Below are 12,279 nucleotides of genomic sequence, written 5' to 3'. Positions count from 1 at the left end.
ATAATTTTACAGGTATTATTTATGCTCTAACAGCAACACTTGACACTAGCCTAAGTTTGAAAGATGGAACCGCGAAGATTGGGACCTTTAAACAATATAAATTGACTAAACGCGACCCATTAACCAGCAGTCTGTCACTGAGATTTTGTGTGTGTGTGTGTGGTTCAAAGAGTGAGTTGGAGAGATATGTTTCAGGTCTGTGTCCACAAGCTATCACAAGCACTTGTTTTAAATCGGAAGCAACGGAAGCAAAAGATTGCCTTGGCGTAACCACAGCTAACGTTAGCCAAGCCTTTCGATTGAACCAACCTCGGGAAAAGCTTCTCTTGTAGGTTTTCTCTTTTTCTTGCGCCTGTTGAGTTATATTCACTTCTGGCTTGTCTGTTCCAAGTTCTTTTACAAGGAGTTTTTCTGCTAATATTCTTCTTTCGTAGCAATTTAACTTAATTTGGGGCTAGTCCCACGACTACATTAGTGCTACTCAATGTCGCCTGCGCCACTAGGCTGAATGTCCCGTGGTTTAGCAGGTGCACTGCTCTAATCTTAGAACTACGGGTGATATTTTCAGTGCCTCAAACCAGAAAATTCGACGCCGATGATTGGCGAAATCTAAACTTTTTTTGCGCAGCAACCGGGGAACTATTGGCTTAAATATGGCTGAGCAAATTGGAGCCCAGGGGAGACAGTCTATTGGCTACTGCACCAACATGATAAACGTATCGATGTTGAAAGTGAACGCACATATCAGAATGACTTCTAAACACATTCTAAAGTAAAAACATTATTAGCATATAATTAACACACGTTTCAAAATGAGAGATTATTAAAAACAAAATAATAATAATAAAAACAGAAACGGCAGGCAGGTCGGCTGGCGGGAGGTCTGTGCCTCAACGCCCTCTATGGACGAGCCGCTGCTAGTCTCCCTGCCACTCCTTGCAGAGTAACGTTTTGGGGTGTAACGATTCGTTTTAACAATGATTCGATTCGTATCACGATTTGAGGTTGTCGATACGATTTAAGGACAATATTGGTTCATTTAGAACGATATGATCCAAAACGATTTAGTGACTTGAAATCAATTCAGTAACTTTTTAGCCAAATTTTTTTATCATTGTGATTGTTTTATTTCAGTCGAATCGTTGTTTAAACTAATCGTTACAACCCTAGTAACGTTAGAGACAGAGAGACAAAAAACAAGACCTCGCCGTTGCAGGGCCGCATTGCCGTTATTTTTCAACTGGATGTAAGCTAAGACTTACTCAAAAAGCGCAATATATAGTGACAAAATTCCTTCGTTGGCCGAGTTGGTTTTGCAAGTGAGATTAGGCCAACAGGAGGTCGGGTGTCTGACTAAAACTGTACATGACCGGTGTGACAAATGCCTCTTTCTTAATAGGTCATATTATTTCACATGTCAAATTATACGGTTGTCATAATACTGGCATACATCATATGTGGACAGAAACATATTTGCATCCGGACAAACAACAAAATTTAAGAAAATAATTAAGCAACTGTTCTTACCGTCCACTGCGTTACCGTTACGTCTTTGCAATCCAGACGGAGTTGCTGTTCGTCTGGGACATGGAAGTGAGAAGAATCACTATCTACTTCATTGGCAAGTTTTCTTAAAATATTAGCAATATCAGCCATGGTACTTGAATAATGTTTTATGCACAATAACAATGATGACCTGCAAGATATTAAAATGGTGCTAAAAGCAAATTAAAGCGGGATAAAGATTTGATCTCTCACTGTCCAATGAGAGTGTGTGACGTGCAGTGAAAGTGAGAAAGGGTTTGGCTCTTCAAACTGAGGTGGAAGTTGATTGGTTGCTCCCCCGTGTGTACTGTCCAATGGCCTTTTTTTAATCGACAAACTGACAAAGAAAAGCACTCGGCAAAACGACAAAGAAAAGCATTTGGCAAATAGAGAGAAAAAAAGTGTTTGCCAAAGGCTTTTTAAAAAAGCGATTTAAAAATATTTATTAATGCTCTTTTTATTGTTTTATTAATATACGTGTTAAAACATCAAATAAATAAACAGTTTTAAATATATCTATTTATTTATACATTTAAAATGTTTTTGTAAATGTATTGTTTTTTTGTTTTATGTCCATTAATTTGCCCATTTAAAGGTGATTTATTTATATAGATTGTTATGTTTGAATTATTAAATTAATTCTTCATTTTATATTTAAGTGTCACTCCTATCGATGTGATTTTAGTGCCTTTATGGGTCTTGTGAGTGGGAATGTACTGAGGCCTTTCTGAGCCATCGGCTTTCAACAAAAATATCTTCATTTGTGTTCTGAAGATAAACGAAGGTCTTACGGGTGTCCAACAACATGAGGGTAAATAAATTAATGAAATAATTTTCATTTTTGTGTTAACCTACCCTTTAATCGCTCTGACGTGCGGTGATGATCTGATAGCATTTAGCTTAGCCCACTAAGCCCAGTTCATTCACTCAACAAAGATCAAGTTAGAAGCGACCAAACACCTCCACGTTTTTCCTATTTAAATTCAGTTACACGAATAGTTGAACGATCAAGTATGGTGACACAAAATATAAAAAAACGGTGGAGTATTCCTTTAAGAAACGAGGGCCTGGTCCACCCTGAGCAAGACTGACTGAAAACACCTCTCCTGCAGTCCTGAAAGAGAACGTGCAAACATACATAAAGATCAAGCCTGGTAAAACATAAATAACAAGTACAAACAACAGGTAAAAAATAGGGCTCTTCCCACTCTGGTGTCCTCCATGCTCAAAGAGGAGTTCCTCAATCTCACCAATCAAATCTATAAATGCAAGTACACATTTTGTTGGAACTATATGTTATAAACAAAAAGCTTTTCTAAACTAGCAATATTCCCATAATTAATTTCTCAGCACATTTTTGGGATGGGACATTTGTTTAAATCTATTTACTTTTTATTAATTCATTTACAATCTGCTTAAAAAAATAGAATAATCCATTAAAAGAAAAAAAAAGAAGAAGTAAAAAACACATTACGAAAACGGACTATCATTAGGTGCTAACTTTTTACAACAAGTACACGTGCAAATTATCTCGAACTTCTTTGGCAAATGGCGTTAAGACTAATGGCATTTAGTTCAGAAAAAAAACGATGCACATTTTAACAAAGGAAACGGGGATGGCTGACGCAAAACCGATGTTTCAACGCTGTGTTGAGATCCTGCCATTTTGTCGGGTGCAGAGGATGGTAATATTCCCCCTGTACCTAGGCCTGCTACTGACACACATTGTTTGAAATATAATTCAGATAAAATCACAAAGTGTTGTTGGGACACTGTTTAGAGAGTTTCATTATTCGTCTAACTTTATGGAGATATGTCATCTGAATAATTATGTCAGTTAAACTTTAAATATGCTGTGACTTTATGTTTTGTAACTAATTGTTGTTTTAATTTTCATTCAGAGCCACAAAAGCCAACATCATCATCATCAACACCAGCAGAAACCCAGGACAGTTTAGTGAACTGTTTGATAGCCGTATGCGGTTACGATACACAGTGCTACAGCTGATGCAACAGTGGAAGTGAAAAAGTTCCTCAAGGATGCATTTTTGCCCAGAACGCATGATCCATTAACTTATTGGAAAGAGATAGCAGTAATTTTCCCTAATTTGTATGTACTTGCTTAAAAATATTTGTGCATGCCATCAACAAGTGTCCCTTGTGAGAGGATGTTTTAAAAAAGGTGGGAGAAATTATATGTAAAAAAAAAAAAAAAAAAAAGTAGACTATTTTTTTAATAATGTTATGTAACGACTGTGACCAAAAAAAAAACTAGTTATTCACAACAAGGAGGCTACAGCTTACAAAATCAAGTGAAAAACTATTGTTAAAAACTGATGTTAAAAAGCTTTTTTAATTTTTTATTTTACATAGATCACTGTCAAGGTTATTTCAGATCAATACACGCAAGTGTCCACTAGATGGCGTAATGGAGATGGGTGTCGGTGTAGTTTTGAAGCTTCGATATATTTGCTTCAACTGTTTCAGTTTCAAGCCTCGGTCTGCCTATTACAAGTGAGAACCTCAATGATCCGCAGAAATTCTGAAAAGTGATTAAGTCTCTTTCTATGAAAAAAATCTCAGGCTCTTCCAACATTTGTTTTTAAAGACACAGTCCAAGTTTGTGACAGAACTGAAATCTTGAATTGCTTTAATGGGCACTTTTTATCATCTGGTTCCTTGTTTGACTCTTCACGAACTGCCTCGATGAATTCCTGCACAGAATATCAAATATATGTGTTCTTTCAAAAATTTTGGAATCTCTTGTTTGCGATCAGTTGAAAGAATTCTTGTACTCTAATGACATCCTCTCCAAATTTCAGTCAGACTTTAGAAAAAGCACAGTACAATCACTGATACTATGAAGGTGGTAAATTAAATTATTGTGGCACTTGATAGGAAACAGCACTGTGCATCACTTTTTATTGATCTGTCAAAATCTTTTGACAATGCCATTGACCATGCTGTAAAAAAAAAGACTACATAGCCTTGGATTATCAGAGCAGAGTCTTCATTGACGACTCCCTCACTTTTAAACCACACATAGAAAAACTTATGAAGAAATGAAAACTTAAACTGTGTTTTTTCTTCCGTAATAAATTGTGTTTTTCTTTTGAAGTGAAAAAGCGCCTTGTCACTGCTACTTTTTTATTTGTGCTAGATTATGGTGATCTTTTTATATGAATGCTTCATCTTCATGTCTTCAAATGGTGGATTTGGTTTATCATGCTTCTCTGAGGTTCATTACTAACTGTAGAGCCATGACACATCACTGTGATTTGTACACGTGTGCAATGGCCTTCTCTGGCCACTAGAAGGCGGGATATTTGGTACACTTTTATTTACAAGACTGTGTTAGGATTATTGCCTTCGTATATCAGTGCTTTACTCACTCAGAGAAGTGTTGACTCTTACTCCCTGCAATCAGACGATCAGCTGTTGCTCTGTTCCGTTCGCCCGTACAGCTGGGGAAGAAAGCCTTTCTCCACTCGGCTCGTTTTGCTTGGAACATGCTGCAGAAAGACTGGAATGATTCGAACTTTGTGACATTATCCTGCTGGAAGTAGCCATCAGAGGATGGGTACATGGTGGTCATAAAGGGATGGACATGGTCAGAAACAATGCTCAAGTAGGCCGTGGCATTTAAACGATGCCCAATTGGCACTAAGGGGCCTAAAGTGTGCCAAGAAAACATCCCCCACACAATTACACAACCACCACCAGCCTGCACAGTGGTAACAAGGCATGATGGATCCATTTTCTCTGTTTACACTAGAGGTGGGCAGATCGATACTAATATCGATAATATCGATACCAACGTTGGTATCGGTATTGATCGATACCAGCGTGAAAATATCGATATTTAAGTTTCAGTTTCTCTCGTTTTGCGACCTGGCCGTGTTTGTCAAAATGCTGCTGCTGCTGTCACAGAGCAGAGGAAGCTCTCAAGAGAGTGTGCCGTCACGTGACTCACCACTAGCGCTACCACCAGCAGTCAGGCGTGCGCGCCGCTCAGCCGCGCATTTTAATTTTCACCATTATATCGTATTACAAGGAGAATTTGTTTTACATTTTTTATATTTATTGTGAAGTAAAACTTTGTGACTTTGTTTATTTAAGAAAAAAATCCTGAAAAGAAGTGCACTAAAGAGGAGAAATATTTTTTGTTAACATGCTAGCCTACTTGAAAAGAGAATTTGTTTTTACATTTTTTATATTTGTGAAGTAATCATTTTGTAACTTTGTTTATGTAAATAAAACAGAAGTAACCAAAAGTTGTTTCTGAACAAAAGCTTTTGTAGTACTGATTAATAACCCAAAATGCAAATCACAAAAACAAATTAAAAGTCATGAAAATTCATTTAGATTTAGGTTGAAGACGCAGCCACCTTAATTATTAAAAAGTATCGGTATTGGTATCGGTATCGGCGATACTGGCCCTGTATTTACTTGGTATCGGATCGTTACCAAATCTAGCGGTATCGCACACCTCTAGTTTACACCAAATTCTGACTCTACCATCTGAATGTCTCAACAGAAATAGAGACTCATCAGACCAGGCAACATTTTTCCAGTCTTCAACTGTCCAATTTTGGTCAGTTTGTGCAATTTGTAGCCTCTTTTTCCTATTTGTAGTTGAGATGAGTGGTACCTGGTGGGCTCTTCTGCTGTTGTAGCCCATCCGCCTCAAAGTTGTGCATGTTGTTGCTTCACAAATGCTTTGCTGCATATCTCGGTTGTAACAAGTGGTTATTTCAGTCAAAGTTGCTCTTCTATCAGCTTGAATTAGTCGGCCTATTCTCCTCTGACCTCTAGCATCAACAAGGCATTTTCGCCCACAGGACTGCCGCATACTGGATGTTTTCCCTTTTCACACCATTCTTTGTAAACCCTAGAAATGGTTGTGTGTGAAAATCCCAGTAACTGAGCAGATTGAGAAATACTCAGACTGGCCCGCCTGGCACCAGCAACCATGGCACTCTCAAAATTGCTTAAAACACCTTTCTTTCCCATTCTGACATTCAGTTTGGAGTTCAGGAGATTGTCTTGACCAGGACCACACCCCTAAATGCATTGAAGCAACTGCCATGTGATTGGTTGATTAGATAATTTATTTATTCATTTATTTATTCATTATCCATCATGAAGAGGTGAAGAAATGCAAAAAGTGCCTTAAATACAAAGTTTTGGACATTAGTCAGAGTAGCATAAGCAAGAATAGGAAGGGAATAGAGAAAATAACAGAATTAGAATTATGTATTTTTTTATATGATAAGATTAAGTGCTTACGAAAGAGATTACTTTTTACCTGTCTTTTGAATGAAGTGAGTGATTCTGCCATGCGTATGGAGGATGGAAGATTGTTCAAAAAAGTTCTGGAGATGGATTTCATGCCTCTCTGAGATGGTACCACATGCTTCTGGTGGGGGTGTATATTTGTAGGAGCGAGTCGAAGTATGCGGGTCCTGAGTTTGTGGTGGATCCATAAACAAGAGTCAAAGCCTTGAACTGGATGTGGGCAGCGAGTGGTAACCAGTGATGAGAATATTACTTCAGAATCAATATATTTATACCACCAATCAATATTGTCCCCAATCAATAAAATCCCCATCTCTCTCTCCTTATTTATGTTCGATTGCACCCACAATCCATTTTTTTCTGTTTATTGAAACACTTTTTAACCCTTTAAAAAAATGTTTTTTGACTTATCGTTTTAGGATTATATGAAAGGATAAATAAACTGCGCTACAAGCAGTGCTAAACTACTCTGGTATCCACCTTGACCGTGTCACGTGACTCTTTTTAGTATAATTCTGAGAAGTGTATAAAAAGTATACTTATTTTTAGTTTAAAAGTATACTAATAGCAAACTTGAGCAAACTTGTTTTAATACAAGGCCAAATAAGACTCTGAAAAACAAGATTAGATAACCTCAGGCAACACAAGCAGGAGTGGAGTAGTGTGAAAGATTTATAGAGGATTATCAGAGCCAGGTAATTACCCTCTTGTTGAGCAATACACCATCTAACCAGATACATTCATGTGCAAGTTTGTCTTCCAGTGAAAATGCTTTAGGCAAGGCAAGACAAGGCAAGTTTATATTGTACATTTCATACACAATGTAATACAAAGTGCTTCACAGAAAAGGAAAATTATCACAACAGCAAATTCATTTGAATTAAAAATATGCATAAGAAATTAAAATAATCTAAAGGCTAAAATACTGCCTGAATCATTCATTTTCGGGTGCCCCTTTCTAGGATTTTACAGTAGACATGCCCATTCTTGTGTCTCTTCACTCTCATTGAGGTGTTTGCACAACGATTAACTGGCTTCCCAATATGGCTTCAGGGTGCGACATTGTTGTCCATCAGAGCGGATCTGCACATAATCAGTTAAAGGGATACTTCACCACTTTTTCATATTAAGCTGTTACGCCCGTTTCACACATACTCTGTCTGCAGTGCGTGTTGCATTGTGTGCGTTGCAGGAGCCCCACACCCTGTAGTCCTTTCACATATGCTGCGTTTGCAGTCCGCAGTTTTTAGTTCTCCCCCCCAAAAATTTTTATTTCGTAGATGTGATTTCCTGCATTATGGTGCGTTTGAGGCCATTTCCCTTGCCTATACCAATAAAAGAACTCAAACCAGTCAATATCAATCGTCTAATAAAAAAAGACAATATTAATTTAACAGCCATCAACAGTTTATGATTGTCTGTTTGTTATACCTTTCCGACAACGTTAAGTCTCACCCGACAACCGCGACAATCTCCTTCTAGTGCCGCTCATGCAGGCTCAGCCAGGGCGGTTAGAAGGAATTTGGGGGCCCCAAGCAAAATGGACATGGCTAACTTTCTACAGATAAACGGGTAATGATTAAAAAAAATTTGTAAAACTTTAAGAAACCATTTTTAAAACATCTATAAACATTACATAAATAGACAGACCAAATATTCCTAACACTTTGTTAAGGGTTACTAGTTGGTTTGTAAACTGTCTATAAACATTATCTGGATGGTTATTATGAAGTTGCAACAGATGACTATAATACCTGTTAAATAGTTAATAAACAGTAACAGTAAAACATGTGGGTTGTCCTGATCCTGTACTTCAAAATGCAACAGTGTAAAAATTGCCACACAGAATAAAGTAACTGTTCAAGATCCATTGTTAACTTATAAAAATAATATCATATTTGCATAAACAGTCTCTACCATATATCCCGACACTAGCACATTAAGATAAGCTATGAAAAAAAAATCATGTTCCTCTGCCTCTTTCTGGTTAAATAATGTTTATAATAATAGTTAATATAGCATGCTATATGAACTATTCCAGATTATTTGCATAGCATAAAAAATAGTTAGTATAGAATGCTATGCCACTTTCATCAAAACCTATTACAAAGCTATAGCAATTTTATGTCATTAAATAGGATAAACAGTTATTCTGGAACAGATCTGTGTCTTCCTTATCCCATTAAAAAACATATAACAGTATGTAACCATATTCCGTCCGTTCGGAAAAAAAAGTTGCACTAACTGTTCGTTACAAGCAGCATTTGCCGTCAGGCTGGTAACGTTAGCTAACATAAACATATTTTTGCTAGCCTACCTGCTGCAAAATTACACCATTTTTGTACAAATAGAGCTATTTTATATAGTGTAATTTATCACTTACCACTATCTTGTTTTTTCTCGTTTTTCTTTTCTGGCTTCCTAAAGCCAGATTCCGCTTCATGATCGCCGAGAAGGTTTTGTATTTGCCGGCAGCAGAGATCACCATAGACAGTAAAAGAAATGGACACAGCGACCCCATTGACGTCTACGGCGAAATAATGAAGTCAACCTAGGGGCACTCACTTCCTGATGGCTGAGCGAACTGCGCAGGCTCAGACTGAGCTTGACGACGTAGATGTGACGTGAGCCTCCTGTCTGACAGCTGTGAGTCTTCTAGTAGATGTGGAAAGCTAAATCTGAATCACGTTGTTTAAATATTTTCTCCCGTTGCTTTTGGCTCACTATGGGCTTCTCCCCATTCTTCCCCCTTGACTTTATCAGACTAGTCTCCAGGACATGTCTCCACGTCCCCCCGACTGCCTCATAGACAGTAAAAGATTGCCTAGGAGTGTCTCCTCAGGTCTATACGGTAATTTCTCTACTGTGCGACAGGGTCGCGTTGGTTATGACGCAATCGTTAGCCTATTTTTACAAAAACAGCTTCTGCGGGGCGATAGTGTAAGATACAAGGTAATGGAGCCTTTTATACATTGTCGTGTTTCTTTAGAAATAAACAATGGACAAATGGAGTCTTTAAACGTCTCAGATGTAAAGTTATTCACTGTCAAAGTGACTCAAAAATGAATGGGAGTCAATGGGATGCTAACAGCAGGTGATGGCTTGGTTAGCAATGGCAGCCCCTAGGGGTGGAACGCTTTCCGAGCACTAGATTACCCCCTTGGAGATCACGTGGTTGGGTGGCTGCTGTCAGCGACGACTGAGAGGGCCCCCATGAGGGGGATTCCGATAACAGTGTCATTGCACTTTACTGCATTGACTATCAAAGGGGCGCTCAAGCAGTTTGTCGTTGCATTTTATTCTTAACCTGTCGTTGTCTTGAGGCCCCAGGCCAGCTCGGGGCCCCAAGCAATTGCTTGACTTTCACTTTCGGACGGGTACCCGAATATGGAAGTGAATGAGGCTTTGCGAAAAAAATTTTTTTAAATTTTTTTTGTATCTAGGCCTACGTGAAATTCTGCATCCATTGTACGATTTTTTTATTTATTTTTTTCCACCTCGGAAGGGCAACGTGAGTCGAGAAGGGCATATGGGCAGTTGCCCGGGCAACCTGAGCAACCCCCCTGTGCACGTCCCTGGGGTAGAAGGAGGAGAAGCACTGTCCTCCACCACCAGCGACCCACCAACACATAGTCAACCAATTATCAACACATAACTTCACGCACACACCACACAAAGTCAGGCACACACATGTATACATTCTACTTTCCACCGTTTCTGGCCACACTTTAACATACACTACTGTTTCGTTCATAATCGTTGGTTTGCAACTAAGTGAAAACAAGCTTTGTATCAAATTTAGGTCATGTTTGTTGTTTATGTTGATTGAAAATAAACATAAATGTTCAGCAGTTATGGTTTCCTGGTTTGATTTCTCTTTGAATTGCCTGGTTGCTGTTGGGCGCAGATATTGAATATGGGCCAAATTAGTTGTTTTATGTAATCGGGCAGAGTTGTGGCATGTGTTTGGGAGACATCTGGCTTTTCAATGGCAATATTACGGCATGAATATGGGCCAATTTAGGGTCTTCTGGCTCTCATCTGGTAAGGTATTGGCATTTTTCTGGCAGCTTTCTGGCATGCTTATGGCAAAACTGTTTGGGCCTTTCCTGGCGGTATGATTGCCAAAACTAAGAACAGTGTTTGGGCCATAAAAGGCCCGGAACAATTTTGCTATCTGGGTGATACTTCTAAACTGAACTTTTAAATTATTACATTATTAAAAAACAAGCAGCAACCTCCCCCAGTGTCTGTTGAAGCTGGAAGTGACTTAAACTCCAATTCCTCGAATGGCCACTAGGGACAGGCTCCAGAAGGAGCAGAATCTCATTGAGTCCCATGTTCAAATTCCCAAATTTACAGCAGAAAAAACATGTTTACAGCCTGGTACAAATTATGGGTTTGGTCTATACGGCTAATTTGCCCTTCCTGACAACTGTGAGGGGGTGAATTTTTTTTATAACTCCTTCATTTACATTACATACACCCTTAAAGTTCTGCACAATTAAGGGCGTGGCCACTTTGAGTGACAGGTACATAGCTGGAAACTAAAGTCCATATTTTATTAGAGTCTATGGTATAAACCCACAGTCATCATGCTTTCAGGCCATTTAAAGGTCCCATTCTTTGCGATTCTATCTTTCAAACTTTAGTTAGTGTGTAATGTTGCTGTAAGAGCATAAATAATTCCTGTAAAAATATAAAGCTCAAAGTTCAATGCCAAGCGAGATATTTTATTTAACAGAAGTTCCCTTTCAAACCCTACAGCGAACGGCCGGTTTGGACTACACCTCTGTACTTCCTGCTTTAATGATGGAACTAAAACCGTTTGTTGACGAACCCTCCGCCCACAAGAACACGCAAATTCGGGGGCGTGGTCCTTTTGCTCTCGCAGGTCGAGAATAGGAAGCGTTGTTTTTGTAGAGTGTGTTTGTCGCCATGCCATTGAAACGCTGTTATTTTCATCCCGGAGTTAAATCACCTTTGTTTGGCCTTCCCACAGACGCTGTACGTAGAGATCGTGGCTACAGTTCATGTTTAAAGGGTCATGAAACCCCCCTGCTGCAGCGGTGTTTTTTCACACTTTCGATTTGAAAAAGCTTGTTAAAAGGGGAGTGGTCGACTGTGAAAAGGTGGGATGGTATTGTGTGGAAAGAGGGAATGGTTTGCATAAATAGGGGAGTGTCATTGTGCATTAAGATTAGCGATACCAACAGCAGCAGTTACAGCGGTTCTGAGACATGTTCTTGGTTCACGTTGGCATAGTTTACCACAGTGAGATTAAATGAGGGATGAGTACAGCGAATGAGAGAGCTATGAGTGGCGTGCAGCAGAGATCGCAAATCATTCAGCTCTTCAAACCAGCATAATTCAGTGAGAAATGAAAATAAATGTTATTCTGCATGACGAAATATTTTGCAAACGTGATAAAACTAT

Source organism: Pseudorasbora parva, chromosome 20, assembly GCF_024679245.1.
Source record: "Pseudorasbora parva isolate DD20220531a chromosome 20, ASM2467924v1, whole genome shotgun sequence".
NCBI classification, from domain to species: domain Eukaryota; kingdom Metazoa; phylum Chordata; class Actinopteri; order Cypriniformes; family Gobionidae; genus Pseudorasbora; species Pseudorasbora parva.
The sequence above is the reverse complement of the archived record's forward strand: the minus strand, read 5'-3'. Positions refer to the sequence as shown.